This window comes from Scyliorhinus torazame, chromosome 4 (assembly GCF_047496885.1).
Source record: "Scyliorhinus torazame isolate Kashiwa2021f chromosome 4, sScyTor2.1, whole genome shotgun sequence".
NCBI classification, from domain to species: Eukaryota; Metazoa; Chordata; class Chondrichthyes; order Carcharhiniformes; family Scyliorhinidae; genus Scyliorhinus; species Scyliorhinus torazame.
Genome location: NC_092710.1, coordinates 5,164,658 through 5,183,026, shown reverse-complemented (window position 1 = coordinate 5,183,026; position 18,369 = coordinate 5,164,658).

Below are 18,369 nucleotides of genomic sequence, written 5' to 3'. Positions count from 1 at the left end.
CACACACACACACACACTGAGATACAGACTCAGATACACTCACACGCACACTGAAATACAGACTCAGACACACTCACACTGAGTTATAGACTCAGATACACTCACACACACTGAGATCCAGACTCAGACACACTCACACACACTGAGATACAGACTCAGACACACACACACACTGAGATACAGACACAGACACACTCACACACACTGAGATACAGACTCAGATCCACACACACACACACTGAGATACAGTCGCAGACACATTCACACACACACTGAGATACAGTCTCAGACACACTCACACACACACTGAGATACAGACTGACACACACTCACACACACACTGAGAACCAGACTCAGACACACTCACACACACACTGAGATACAGACACTGACATACTCACACACACTGAGATACAGACTCAGATCCACACACACACACACTGAGATACAGTCTCAGACACACTCACACACACACTGAGATACAGTCTCAGACACACTCACACACACACTGAGATACAGACTGACACACACTCACACACACACTGAGAACCAGACTCAGGCACACTCACACACAGACACTGAGATACAGACGCACACACACTCACACACACACTCAACCTCAGACAGACACTGACACACTGAGATACAGACACAGGCGCACTCACACACACACTGAGGTACAGACTCAGATACACTGACACACACACACACTGAGATACAGTCTCAGAAACACCCTAACACACACTGAGCTACAGATTCAGGCACACTCACACACACACTGAGTAACTGACGCAGACACACTCACACACACACTGAGATTCAGACTCTCACACACTGAGATACAGACTGACACACACTCACACACACACTCAACCTCAGACAGACACTGACACACTGAGATACAGACTCAGACACACTCACACACACACTGAGATACAGACTCAGATACACTGACACACACTGAGATACAGTCTCAGAAACACCCTCACACACACTGAGCTACAGATTCAGGCACATCACACACGCACTGAGTAACAGACGCAGACACACTCACACACACACTTAGATACAGACTCTCACACACTCACACACACACTCAACCTCAGACAGACACTGACACACTGAGATACAGACTCAGGCGCACTCACACGCACACTGAGATACAGACTCAGACACACACACACTTAGATACAGTCTCAGACAGACTCACACACTGAGATACAGTCTCAGACACACTCACACACACTGAGCTATAGACTCAGACACACTCACCCTCACACACTGAGACACAGACTCAGACACACACACACACACTGAGATACAGACTCAGACACACACACACACTGAGATACAGACTCAGACACACACTGAGATACAGACTCAGACACACACACTGAGATTCAGTCTCAGACACACCGACACACTGAGATACAGACTCAGGCACACACACACACTGAGATACAGACTCAGACACACTCACACCTACACTGAGATACAGACTCACACACACTCAACCTCAGACAGATACTGACACACTGAGATACAGACTCAGACGCACTCACACGCACACTGAGATACAGACTCAGACACACACACACACACTGAGATACAGTCTCAGAAACACCCTCACACACACTGAGATACAGACTCAGGCGCACTCACACGCACACTGAGATACAGACTCAGACACACTCACACACACACTGAGATACAGACTCAGACACACACACACACACACTGAGATACAGTCTCAGAAACACCCTCACACACACTGAGATACAGACTCAGACACACTCACTCACACACTGAGATACAGACTCAGACACACTCACACACACACTGAGATACAGACGCACACACACTCGCACACACACTCAACCTCAGACAGATACTGACACACTGAGATACAGACTCAGACGCACTCACACACTTAGATACAGACTCAGACGCACTCACACACACACTGAGATACAGACTCAGACACACTTACACACACACTGTGATACAGACTCAGACACACACACACTGAGATACAGACTCAGACACACTCACACACACACTGAGATACAGACTCAGGTACACTTACGCACACACACACTGAGATACAGTCTCAGACACACCCTCACACACACACTGAGATACAGACTAGGATACACTTACGCACACACACACTGAGATACAGTCTCAGACACACCCTCACACACACACTGAGATACAGACTCAGACACACACACACACTGAGATACAGACTCAGACACACTCACACACACACTGAGATACAGACTCAGACACACACACACTGAGATACAGACTCAGTCACACACACTGAGATACAGACTCAGACACACTCACACACACACTGAGATACAGACTCAGACACACACACACTGAGATACAGACTCACTCACACACACACTGAGATACAGACTCAGACACACTCACACACACACTGAGATACAAACTCAGAAAAACACACACTGAAATACAGACTCAGACACACACACACTGAGATACAGACTCAGACACACACACACTGAGATACAGACTCAGACACACTCACACACACACTGAGATACAGACTCAGACACACACACACTGAAATACAGACTCAGACACACACACACACACTGAGATACAGACTCAGATACACTCACACGCACACTGAAATACAGACTCAGACACACTCACACTGAGTTATAGACTCAGATACACTCACACACACTGAGATCCAGACTCAGATACACTCACACACACTGAGATACAGACTCAGACACACACACACACTGAGATACAGACACAGACACACTCACACACACTGAGATACAGACTCTGATCCACACACACACACACTGAGATACAGTCGCAGACACATTCACACACACACTGAGATACAGTCTCAGACACACTCACACACACACTGAGATACAGACTGACACACACTCACACACACACTGAGAACCAGACTCAGACACACTCACACACACACTGAGATACAGACACTGACATACTCACACAAACTGAGATACAGACTCAGATCCACACACACACACACTGAGATACAGTCTCAGACACACTCACACACACACTGAGATACAGTCTCAGACTCACTCACACACTGAGATACAGTCTCAGACACACACACACTGAGATACAGACTCAGACACACACAAACTGAGATACAGACTCAGACACACTCACACACTGAGATACAGTCTCAGACACACTTACACACTGAGATACGGACTCAGACACACACACACTGAGATACAGTCTCAGACACACTCACACACTGAGATACAGACTCAGGCACACACACACACTGAGATACAGACTCAGACACACACACTCAATGAGATACAGACTCAGATACACTCACTCACACACTGAGATACAGACTCAGGCACACACACACACTGAGATACAGACTAAGACACACTCACACACACACTGAGATATAGACTCAGACACACACACACTGAGATACAGTCTCAGACACACTCACACACTGAGATACGGACTCAGACACACACACACTGAGATACAGTCTCAGACACACACACACACTGAGATACGGACTCGGACACACACACACACTGAGATACAGTTCCAGACACACTCACACACTGAGATACAGACTCAGGCACACACACACACTGAGATACAGACTCAGGCACACAGACACACTGAGATACAGACTCAGACACACTCATACACGCACACTGAAATACAGACTCAGACACACTCACACACACACTGAGATACAGACTCAGACACACACACACTGAGATACAGACTCAGTCACACACACTGAGATACAGACTCAGACACACTCACACACACACTGAGATACAGACTCAGACACACACACACTGAGATACAGACTCAGACACACTCACACACACACTGAGATACAAACTCAGACACACACACACTGAAATACAGACTCAGACAAACACACACTGAGATACAGACTCAGACACACACACACTGAGATACAGACTCAGACACACTCACACACACACTGAGATACAGACTCAGACACACACACACTGAAATACAGACTCAGACACACACACACACACACTGAGATACAGACTCAGATACACTCACACGCACACTGAAATACAGACTCAGACACACTCACACTGAGTTATAGACTCAGATACACTCACACACACTGAGATCCAGACTCAGACACACTCACACACACTGAGATACAGACTCAGACACACACACACACTGAGATACAGACACAGACACACTCACACACACTGAGATACAGACTCAGATCCACACACACACACACTGAGATACAGTCGCAGACACATTCACCCACACACTGAGATACAGTCTCAGACACACTCACACACACACTGAGATACAGACTGACACACACTCACACACACACTGAGAACCAGACTCAGACACACTCACACACACACTGAGATACAGACACTGACATACTCACACACACTGAGATACAGACTCAGATCCACACACACACACACTGAGATACAGTCTCAGACACACTCACACACACACTGAGATACAGTCTCAGACACACTCACACCCACACTGAGATACAGACTGACACACACTCACACACACACTGAGAACCAGACTCAGGCACACTCACACACACACACTGAGATACAGACGCACACACACTCACACACACACTCAACCTCAGACAGACACTGACACACTGAGATACAGACTCAGGCGCACTCACACACACACTGAGATACAGACTCAGATACACTGACACACACACACACTGAGATACAGTCTCAGAAACACCCTCACACACACTGAGCTACAGATTCAGGCACACTCACACACACACTGAGTAACTGACGCAGACACACTCACACACACACTGAGATTCAGACTCTCACACACTGAGATACAGACTGACACACACTCACACACACACTCAACCTCAGACAGACACTGACACACTGAGATACAGACTCAGACACACTCACACACACACTGAGATACAGACTCAGATACACTGACACACACTGAGATACAGTCTCAGAAACACCCTCACACACACTGAGCTACAGATTCAGGCACATCACACACGCACTGAGTAACAGACGCAGACACACTCACACACACACTTAGATACAGACTCTCACACACTCACACACACACTCAACCTCAGACAGACACTGACACACTGAGATACAGACTCAGGCGCACTCACACGCACACTGAGATACAGACTCAGACACACACACACTTAGATACAGTCTCAGACAGACTCACACACTGAGATACAGTCTCAGACACACTCACACACACTGAGCTATAGACTCAGACACACTCACCCTCACACACTGAGACACAGACTCAGACACACACACACACACTGAGATACAGACTCAGACACACACACACACTGAGATACAGACTCAGACACACACTGAGATACAGACTCAGACACACACACTGAGATTCAGTCTCAGACACACCGACACACTGAGATACAGACTCAGGCACACACACACACTGAGATACAGACTCAGACACACTCACACCTACACTGAGATACAGACTCACACACACTCAACCTCAGACAGATACTGACACACTGAGATACAGACTCAGACGCACTCACACGCACACTGAGATACAGACTCAGACACACACACACACACTGAGATACAGTCTCAGAAACACCCTCACACACACTGAGATACAGACTCAGGCGCACTCACACGCACACTGAGATACAGACTCAGACACACTCACACACACACTGAGATACAGACTCAGACACACACACACACACACTGAGATACAGTCTCAGAAACACCCTCACACACACTGAGATACAGACTCAGACACACTCACTCACACACTGAGATACAGACTCAGACACACTCACACACACACTGAGATACAGACGCACACACACTCGCACACACACTCAACCTCAGACAGATACTGACACACTGAGATACAGACTCAGACGCACTCACACACTTAGATACAGACTCAGACGCACTCACACACACACTGAGATACAGACTCAGACACACTTACACACACACTGTGATACAGACTCAGACACACACACACTGAGATACAGACTCAGACACACTCACACACACACTGAGATACAGACTCAGGTACACTTACGCACACACACACTGAGATACAGTCTCAGACACACCCTCACACACACACTGAGATACAGACTAGGATACACTTACGCACACACACACTGAGATACAGTCTCAGACACACCCTCACACACACACTGAGATACAGACTCAGACACACACACACACTGAGATACAGACTCAGACGCACTCACACACACTGAGATACAGACTCAGACACACACACACACACACTGAGATACAGACTCAGATACACTTACGCACACACACACTGAGATACAGTCTCAGATACACTCACACGCACACTGAAATACAGACTCAGACACACACACACACTGAGATACAGACTCAGACACACTCACACACACACTGAGATACAGACTCAGACACACTCACACACACACTGAGATACAGACTCAGGCACACACACACTGAGATAAAGACTCAGTCACACACACTGAGATACAGACTCAGACACACTCACACACACACTGAGATACAGACTCAGACACACACACACTGAGATACAGACTCACTCACACACACACTGAGATACAGACTCAGACAGACTCACACACACACTGAGATACAAACTCAGACACACACACACTGAAATACAGACTCAGACACACACACACTGAAATACAGACTCAGACACACACACACTGAGATACAGACTCAGACACACTCACACACACACTGAGATACAGACTCAGACACACACACACTGAAATACAGACTCAGACACACACACACACACACTGAGATACAGACTCAGATACACTCACACGCACAGTGAAATACAGACTCAGACACACTCACACTGAGTTATAGACTCAGATACACTCACACACACACTGAGATCCAGACTCAGACACACTCACACACACTGAGATAAAGACTCAGACACACACACACACTGAGATACAGACACAGACACACTCACACACACTAAGATACAGACTCAGATCCACACACACACACACTGAGATACAGTCTCAGACACACTCACACACACACTGAGATACAGTCTCAGACACACTCACACACACACTGAGATACAGACTGACACACACTCACACACACACTGAGAACCAGACTCAGACACACTCACACACACACTGAGATACAGACACTGACACACTCACACACACTGAGATACAGACTCAGATACACTTACGCACACGCACACTGAGATACAGTCTCAGACACACCCTCACACACACTGAGCTACAGATTCAGGCACACTCACACACACACACTGAGATACAGACGCACACACACTCACACACACACTCAACCTCAGACAGACACTGACACACTGAGATACAGACTCAGGCGCACTCACACACACACTGAGATACAGACTCAGATACACTGACACACACACACACTGAGATACAGTCTCAGAAACACCCTCACACATACTGAGCTACAGATTCAGGCACACTCACACACACACTGAGTAACTGACGCAGACACACTCACACACACACTGAGATACAGACTCTCACACACTGAGATACAGACTCACACATACTCACACACACACTCAACCTCAGACAGACACAGACACACTGAGATACAGACTCAGACACACTCACACACACACTGAGATACAGACTCAGGCACACTCACACACACACTGAGTAACAGACGCAGACACACTCACACACACACTGAGATACAGACTCTCACACACTCACACACACACTCAACCTCAGACAGACACTGACACACTGAGATACAGACTCAGGCGCACTCACACTCACACACTGAGACACAGACTCAGACACACACACACACTGAGTTACAGACTCAGACACACACACACACTGAGACACAGACTCAGACACACACACTGAGATACAGTCTCAGACACACTCACACACTGAGATACAGACTCAAGCACACACACTGAGATACAGACTCAGACACACATTGAGATACAGACTCAGACACACACACTGAGATTCAGTCTCAGACACACCGACACACTGAGATACAGACTCAGGCACACACACACACTGAGATACAGACTCAGACACACTCACACCTACACTGAGATACAGACTCACACACACTCAACCTCAGACAGATACTGACACACTGAGATACAGACTCAGGCGCACTCACACGCACACTGAGATACAGAGTCAGACACACACACACACACACTGAGATACAGTCTTAGAAACACCCTCACACACACTGAGATACAGACTCAGACGCACTCACACACACACTGAGATACAGACTCAGACACACACTGAGATACAGACTCAGACACACACACTGAGATTCAGTCTCAGACACACCGACACACTGAGATACAGACTCAGGCACACACACACACTGAGATACAGACTCAGACACACTCACACCTACACTGAGATACAGACTCACACACACTCAACCTCAGACAGATACTGACACACTGAGATACAGACTCAGGCGCACTCACACGCACACTGAGATACAGACTCAGACACACACACACACACACACACGGAGATACAGACTCAGAAACACCCTCACACACACTGAGATACAGACTCAGCGCACTCACACACACACTGAGATACAGACTCAGACACACACACACACACACTGAGATACAGTCTCAGAAACACCCTCACACACACTGAGATACAGACTCAGACACACTCACACACACACTGAGATACAGACTCAGACACACTCACACACACACTGAGATACAGACTCTCACACACTCACACACACACTCAACCTCAGACAGACACTGACACACTGAGATACAGACTCAGGCGCACTCACACGAACACTGAAATACAGACTCAGACACACACACACACGTAGATACAGTCTCAGACACACTCACTCACACTGAGCTATAGACTCAGACACACTCACATTCACACACTGAGACACAGACTCAGACACACACACACTGAGATACAGTCTCAGACACACTCACACACTGAGATACAGACTCAGGAACACACACACTGAGATACAGACTCAGACACACACTGAGATAGGGACTCAGACACACACACACACTGAGATACAGACTCAGACACACACACACGGAGATACAGTCTCAGACACACTCACGCACACACTGAGATACAGACTCAGACACACACACTGAGATACAGACTCAGGCACACACACACACTGAGATACAGACTCAGACACACACACACACACTGAGATACAGACTCAGACACACACACACACTGAGATACAGACTCAGACACACACACACTGAGATACAGACTCAGACACACACACACTGAGATACAGACTCAGACACACACACACACACTGAGATACAGACTCAGGCACACACACACACTGAGATACAGACTCAGACACACACACACTGAGATACAGACTCAGACACACACACACTGAGATACAGTCTCAGACACACTTATGCACACACTGAGATACAGTCTCAGACCCACTCACACTGAGCTATAGACACAGACACACTTATACACACACACACTGAGATACAGTCTCAGAGACACACACACACTGAGACAGAGACTCAGACACACTTATGCACACACTGAGATACAGTCTCAGACCCACTCACACTGAGCTATAGACACAGACACACTTATACACACACACACTGAGATACAGTCTCAGAGACACACTCACACTGAGATACAGACTCAGACACACTCACACTGAGATACAGACTCAGGCACACTCACACTGAGATACAGGCTCACACACACTCACACATATACTCGGATACAGACTCAAACAGACTAACAGACACACACTGAGATACAGTCTCAGACACACACACACACTGAGATACCGTCTCAGAGACACACTCACACTGAGATACAGACTCAGACACACTCACACTGAGATACAGACTCACACACACTCACACACATACTCGGATACAGACTCAAACAGACTAACAGACACACACTGAGATACAGTCTCAGACACACTCACACACTGAGATACAGTCTCAGGCACACTCACACACACTGAGCTGTAGACTCAGACACACTCACACACACTGAGACACAGACTCAGACACACTCACACACTGAGATATAGACTCAGACACACACACACACACACACTGTGATACAGTCTCAGACACACTCACGCACACTGAGCTATAGACTCAGACACACTCACACACACTGAGACACAGACTCAGACACACACACACACACACACACACTGAGATATAGACTCAGACACACACACACACTGAGACACAGACTCAGACACACTCACACACACTGAGATATAGACTCAGACACACACACACTGAGATACAGACTCAGGCACACACACACACTGAGATACAGACTCTGACACACTCACACACTGAGATACAGTCTCAGACACACTCACACACTGAGATACTGACTCTGACACACACACACTGAGATATAGACTCAGACACACACACACTGAGATACAGACTCAGGCACACACACACACTGAGATTCAGTCTCAGACACACCGACACACTGAGATACAGACTCAGGCACACACACACACTGAGATACAGACTCAGACACACTCACACCTACACTGAGATACAGACTCACACACACTCAACCTCAGACAGATACTGACACACTGAGATACAGACTCAGGCGCACTCACACGCACACTGAGATACAGAGTCAGACACACACACACACACACTGAGATACAGTCTTAGAAACACCCTCACACACACTGAGATACAGACTCAGACGCACTCACACACACACTGAGATACAGACTCAGACACACACTGAGATACAGACTCAGACACACACACTGAGATTCAGTCTCAGACACACCGACACACTGAGATACAGACTCAGGCACACACACACACTGAGATACAGACTCAGACACACTCACACCTACACTGAGATACAGACTCACACACACTCAACCTCAGACAGATACTGACACACTGAGATACAGACTCAGGCGCACTCACACGCACACTGAGATACAGACTCGGACACACACACACACACACACACGGAGATACAGACTCAGAAACACCCTCACACACACTGAGATACAGACTCAGCGCACTCACACACACACTGAGATACAGACTCAGACACACACACACACACACTGAGATACAGTCTCAGAAACACCCTCACACACACTGAGATACAGACTCAGACACACTCACACACACACTGAGATACAGACTCAGACACACTCACACACACACTGAGATACAGACTCTCACACACTCACACACACACTCAACCTCAGACAGACACTGACACACTGAGATACAGACTCAGGCGCACTCACACGCACACTGAAATACAGACTCAGACACACACACACACGTAGATACAGTCTCAGACACACTCACTCACACTGAGCTATAGACTCAGACACACTCACATTCACACACTGAGACACAGACTCAGACACACACACACTGAGATACAGTCTCAGACACACTCACACACTGAGATACAGACTCAGGAACACACACACTGAGATACAGACTCAGACACACACTGAGATAGGGACTCAGACACACACACACACTGAGATACAGACTCAGACACACACACACGGAGATACAGTCTCAGACACACTCACGCACACACTGAGATACAGACTCAGGCACACACACTGAGATACAGACTCAGGCACACACACACACTGAGATACAGACTCAGACACACACACACACACTGAGATACAGACTCAGACACACACACACACTGAGATACAGACTCAGACACACACACACTGAGATACAGACTCAGACACACACACACTGAGATACAGACTCAGACACACACACACACACTGAGATACAGACTCAGGCACACACACACACTGAGATACAGACTCAGACACACACACACTGAGATACAGACTCAGACACACACACACTGAGATACAGTCTCAGACACGCTTATGCACACACTGAGATACAGTCTCAGACCCACTCACACTGAGCTATAGACACAGACACACTTATACACACACACACTGAGATACAGTCTCAGAGACACACACACACTGAGACAGAGACTCAGACACACTTATGCACACACTGAGATACAGTCTCAGACCCACTCACACTGAGCTATAGACACAGACACACTTATACACACACACACTGAGATACAGTCTCAGAGACACACTCACACTGAGATACAGACTCAGACACACTCACACTGAGATACAGACTCAGGCACACTCACACTGAGATACAGACTCACACACACTCACACATATACTCGGATACAGACTCAAACAGACTAACAGACACACACTGAGATACAGTCTCAGACACACACACACACTGAGATACAGTCTCAGAGACACACTCACACTGAGATACAGACTCAGACACACTCACACTGAGATACAGACTCACACACACTCACACACATACTCGGATACAGACTCAAACAGACTAACAGACACACACTGAGATACAGTCTCAGACACACTCACACACTGAGATACAGTCTCAGGCACACTCACACACACTGAGCTGTAGACTCAGACACACTCACACACACTGAGACACAGACTCAGACACACTCACACACTGAGATATAGACTCAGACACACACACACACACACACTGTGATACAGTCTCAGACACACTCACGCACACTGAGCTATAGACTCAGACACACTCACACACACTGAGACACAGACTCAGACACACACACACACACACACACACTGAGATATAGACTCAGACACACACAAACACTGAGACACAGACTCAGACACACTCACACACACTGAGATATAGACTCAGACACACACACACTGAGATACAGACTCAGGCACACACACACACTGAGATACAGACTCTGACACACTCACACACTGAGATACAGTCTCAGACACACTCACACACTGAGATACTGACTCTGACACACACACACTGAGATATAGACTCAGACACACACACACTGAGATACAGTCTCAGACACACACACACACACTGAGATACAGACTCAGGCGCACTCACACAAACTGAGCTATAGACTCAGACACACTCACACACACTGAGACACAGACTCAGACACACACACACACTGAGATATAGACTCAGACACACACACACTGAGACACAGACTCAGACACACACACACACACTGAGACACAGACTCAGACACACTCACACACTGAGATATAGACTCAGACACACACACACTGAGATACAGTCTCAGACACACACACACACTGAGATACAGACTCAGGCACACACACACACTGAGATACCGACTCTGACACACTCACACACACACTGAGATATGTACTCAGTCACACACACACTTAGATACAGACTCAGACACACACACACTGAGATACAGTCTCAGGCACACTCGCACACTGAGATACAGACTCAGGCACACACACACACTGAGATACGGACTCAGACACACTCACACACTGAGATACAGACTCTGACTCACTCACACACACACTGAGATCCGGACTCAGTCACACACACACACTTAGATACAGACTCAGACACACACACACTGAGATACAGTCTCAGGCACACTCGCACACTGAGATACAGACTCAGGCACACACACACACTGAGATACGGACTCAGAGACACACTGAGCTACAGACACTTACACACACACACACACACACTGAGATACAGACTCAGATACACTTATGCACACACTGAGAAACAGACTCAGACACACTCACTGAGCTATAGACACAGACACACTTACACACATTGAGATACAGATTCAGGAACACACACACTGAGATACAGACTTAGACACACACTGAGATACGGACTCAGACACACACACACACTGAGATACAGACTCAGGCACACACACACACACGGAGATACAGTCTCAGACACACTCAGGCACACACTGAGATACAGACTCAGACACACACACTGAGATACAGACTCAGGCACACACACACACTGAGATACAGACTCAGACACACACACACACACTGAGATACAGACTCAGACACACACACACACTGAGATACAGACACAGACACACACACACTGAGATACAGACTCAGACACACACACACTGAGATACAGACTCAGACACACACACACACACTGAGATACAGACTCAGGCACACACACACACTGAGATACAGACTCAGACACACACACACCGAGATACAGTCTCAGACACACACACACACACTGAGATACAGACTCAGGCGCACTCACACACACTGAGCTATAGACTCAGAGACACTCACACACACTGAGACACAGACTCGGACACACACACAAACTGAGATATAGACTCAGACACACACACACTGAGACACAGACTCAGACACACACACACACTGAGACACAGACTCAGACACACTCACACACTGAGATATAGACTCAGACACACACACACTGAGATACAGTCTCAGACACACACACACACTGAGATACAGACTCAGGCACACACACACTGAGATACCGACTCTGACACACTCACACACACACTGAGATACGGACTCAGTCACACACACACACTTAGATACAGACTCAGACACACACACACTGAGATACAGTCTCAGGCACACTCGCACACTGAGATACAGACTCAGGCACACACACACACTGAGATACGGACTCAGACACACTCACACACTGAGATACAGACTCTGACACACTCACACACACACTGAGATACGGACTCAGTCACACACACACACTTAGATACAGACTCAGACACACACACACTGAGATACAGTCTCAGGCACACTCGCACACTGAGATACAGACTCAGGCACACACACACACTGAGATACGGACTCAGAGACACACTGAGCTACAGACACACACACACACACACACACACACTGAGATACAGACTCAGATACACTTATGCACACACAGAAAAACAGACTCAGACACACTCACTGAGCTATAGACACAGACACACTTACACACACTGAGATACAGACTCAGGAACACACACACTGAGATACAGACTTAGACACACACTGAGATACGGACTCAGACACACACACACACTGAGATACAGACTCAGGCACACACACACGGAGATACAGTCTCAGACACACTCACGCACACACTGAGATACAGACTCAGACACACACACTGAGATACAGACTCAGGCACACACACACACTGAGATACAGACTCAGACACACACACACACACTGAGATACAGACTCAGACACACACACACACTGAGATACAGGCACAGACACACACACACTGAGATACAGACTCAGACACACACACACTGAGATACAGACTCAGACACACACACACACACTGAGATACAGACTCAGGCACACACACACACTGAGATACAGACTCAGACACACACACACCGAGATACAGTCTCAGACACACTTATGCACACACTGAGATACAGTCTCAGACCCACTCACACTGAGCTATAGACACAGACACACTTATACACACACACACTGAGATACAGTCTCAGAGACACACTCACACTGAGATACAGACTCAGACACACTTATGCACACACTGAGATACAGTCTCAGACCCACTCACACTGAGGTATAGACACAGACACACTTATACACACACACACTGAGATACAGTCTCAGAGACACACTCACACTGAGATACAGACTCAGACACACTCACACTGAGATACAGATTCAGACACACTCATACTGAGATACAGACTCACACACACTCACACACATACTCGGATACAGACTCAAACAGACTAACAGACACACACTGAGATACAGTCTCAGACACACTCACACACTGAGATACAGTCTCAGGCACACTCACACACACTGAGCTGTAGACTCAGACACACTCACACACACTGAGACACAGACTCAGACACACTCACATACTGAGATATAGACTCAGACACACACACACACACACTGAGATACAGTCTCAGACACACTCACGCACACTGAGCTATAGACTCAGACACACTCACACACACTGAGATATAGACTCAGACACACACACACACACTGAGACACCGACTCAGACACACACACACACACTGAGATATAGACTCAGACACACACACACTGAGATACAGTCTCAGACACACACACACACTGAGATACAGACACAGACACACACACACTGAGATACAGACTCAGACACACACACACTGAGATACAGACTCAGACACACACACACACACTGAGATACAGACTCAGGCACACACACACACTGAGATACAGACTCAGACACACACACACCGAGATACAGTCTCAGACACACACACACACACTGAGATACAGACTCAGGCGCACTCACACACACTGAGCTATAGACTCAGACACACTCACACACACTGAGACACAGACTCAGACACACACACACACTGAGATATAGACTCAGACACACACACACTGAGACACAGACTCAGACACACACACACACTGAGACACAGGTTCAGACACACTCACACACTGAGATATAGACTCAGACACACACACACTGAGATACAGTCTCAGACACACACATACACTGAGATACAGACTCAGGCACACACACACACTGAGATACCGACTCTGACACACTCACACACACACTGAGATACGGACTCAGTCACACACACACACTTAGATACAGACTCAGACACACACACACTGAGATACAGTCTCAGGCACACTCGCACACTGAGATACAGACTCAGGCACACACACACACTGAGATACGGACTCAGACACACTCACACACTGAGATACAGACTCTGACACACTCACACACACACTGAGATACGGACTCAGACACACACACACTGAGATACAGTCTCAGGTACACTCGCACACTGAGATACAGACTCAGGCACACACACACACTGAGATACGGACTCAGAGACACACTGAGCTACAGACACACACACACACACACACACACACACTGAGATACAGACTCAGATACACTTATGCACACACTGAGAAACAGACTCAGACACACTCACTGAGCTATAGACACAGACACACTTACACACACTGAGATACAGACTCAGGAACACACACACTGAGATACAGACTTAGACACACACTGAGATACGGACTCAGACACACACACACACTGAGATACAGACTCAGGCACACACACACGGAGATACAGTCTCAGACACACTCACGCACACACTGAGATACAGACTCAGACACACACACTGAGATACAGACTCAGGCACACACACACACTGAGATACAGACTCAGACACACACACACACACTGAGATACAGACTCAGGCACACACACACACTGAGATACAGACACAGACACACACACACTGAGATACAGACTCAGACAAACACACACTGAGATACAGACTCAGACACACACACACACACTGAGATACAGACTCAGGCACACACACACACACTGAGATACAGACTCAGACACACACACACCGAGATACAGTCTCAGACACACTTATGCACACACTGAGATATAGTCTCAGACCCACTCACACTGAGCTATAGACACAGACACACATATACACACACACTGAGATACAGTCTCAGAGACACACTCACACTGAGATACAGACTCAGACACACTTATGCACACAATGAGATACAGTCTCAGACCCACTCACACTGAGGTATAGACACAGACACACTTATACACACACACACTGAGATACAGTCTCAGAGACACACTCACACTGAGATACAGACTCAGACACACTCACACTGAGATACAGACTCAGACACACTCACACTGAGATACAGACTCACACACACTCACACACATACTCGGATACAGACTCAAACAGACTAACAGACACACACTGAGATACAGTCTCAGACACACTCACACACTGAGATACGGACTCAGACACACTCACACACTGAGATACAGACTCTGACACACTCACACACACACTGAGATACGGACTCAGTCACACACACACACTTAGATACAGACTCAGACACACACACACTGAGATACAGTCTCAGGTACACTCGCACACTGAGATACAGACTCAGGCACACACACACACTGAGATACGGACTCAGAGACACACTGAGCTACAGACACACACACACACACACACACACACTGAGATACAGACTCAGATACACTTATGCACACACTGAGAAACAGACTCAGACACACTCACTGAGCTATAGACACAGACACACTTACACACACTGAGATACAGACTCAGGAACACACACACTGAGATACAGACTTAGACACACACTGAGATACGGACTCAGACACACACACACACTGAGATACAGACTC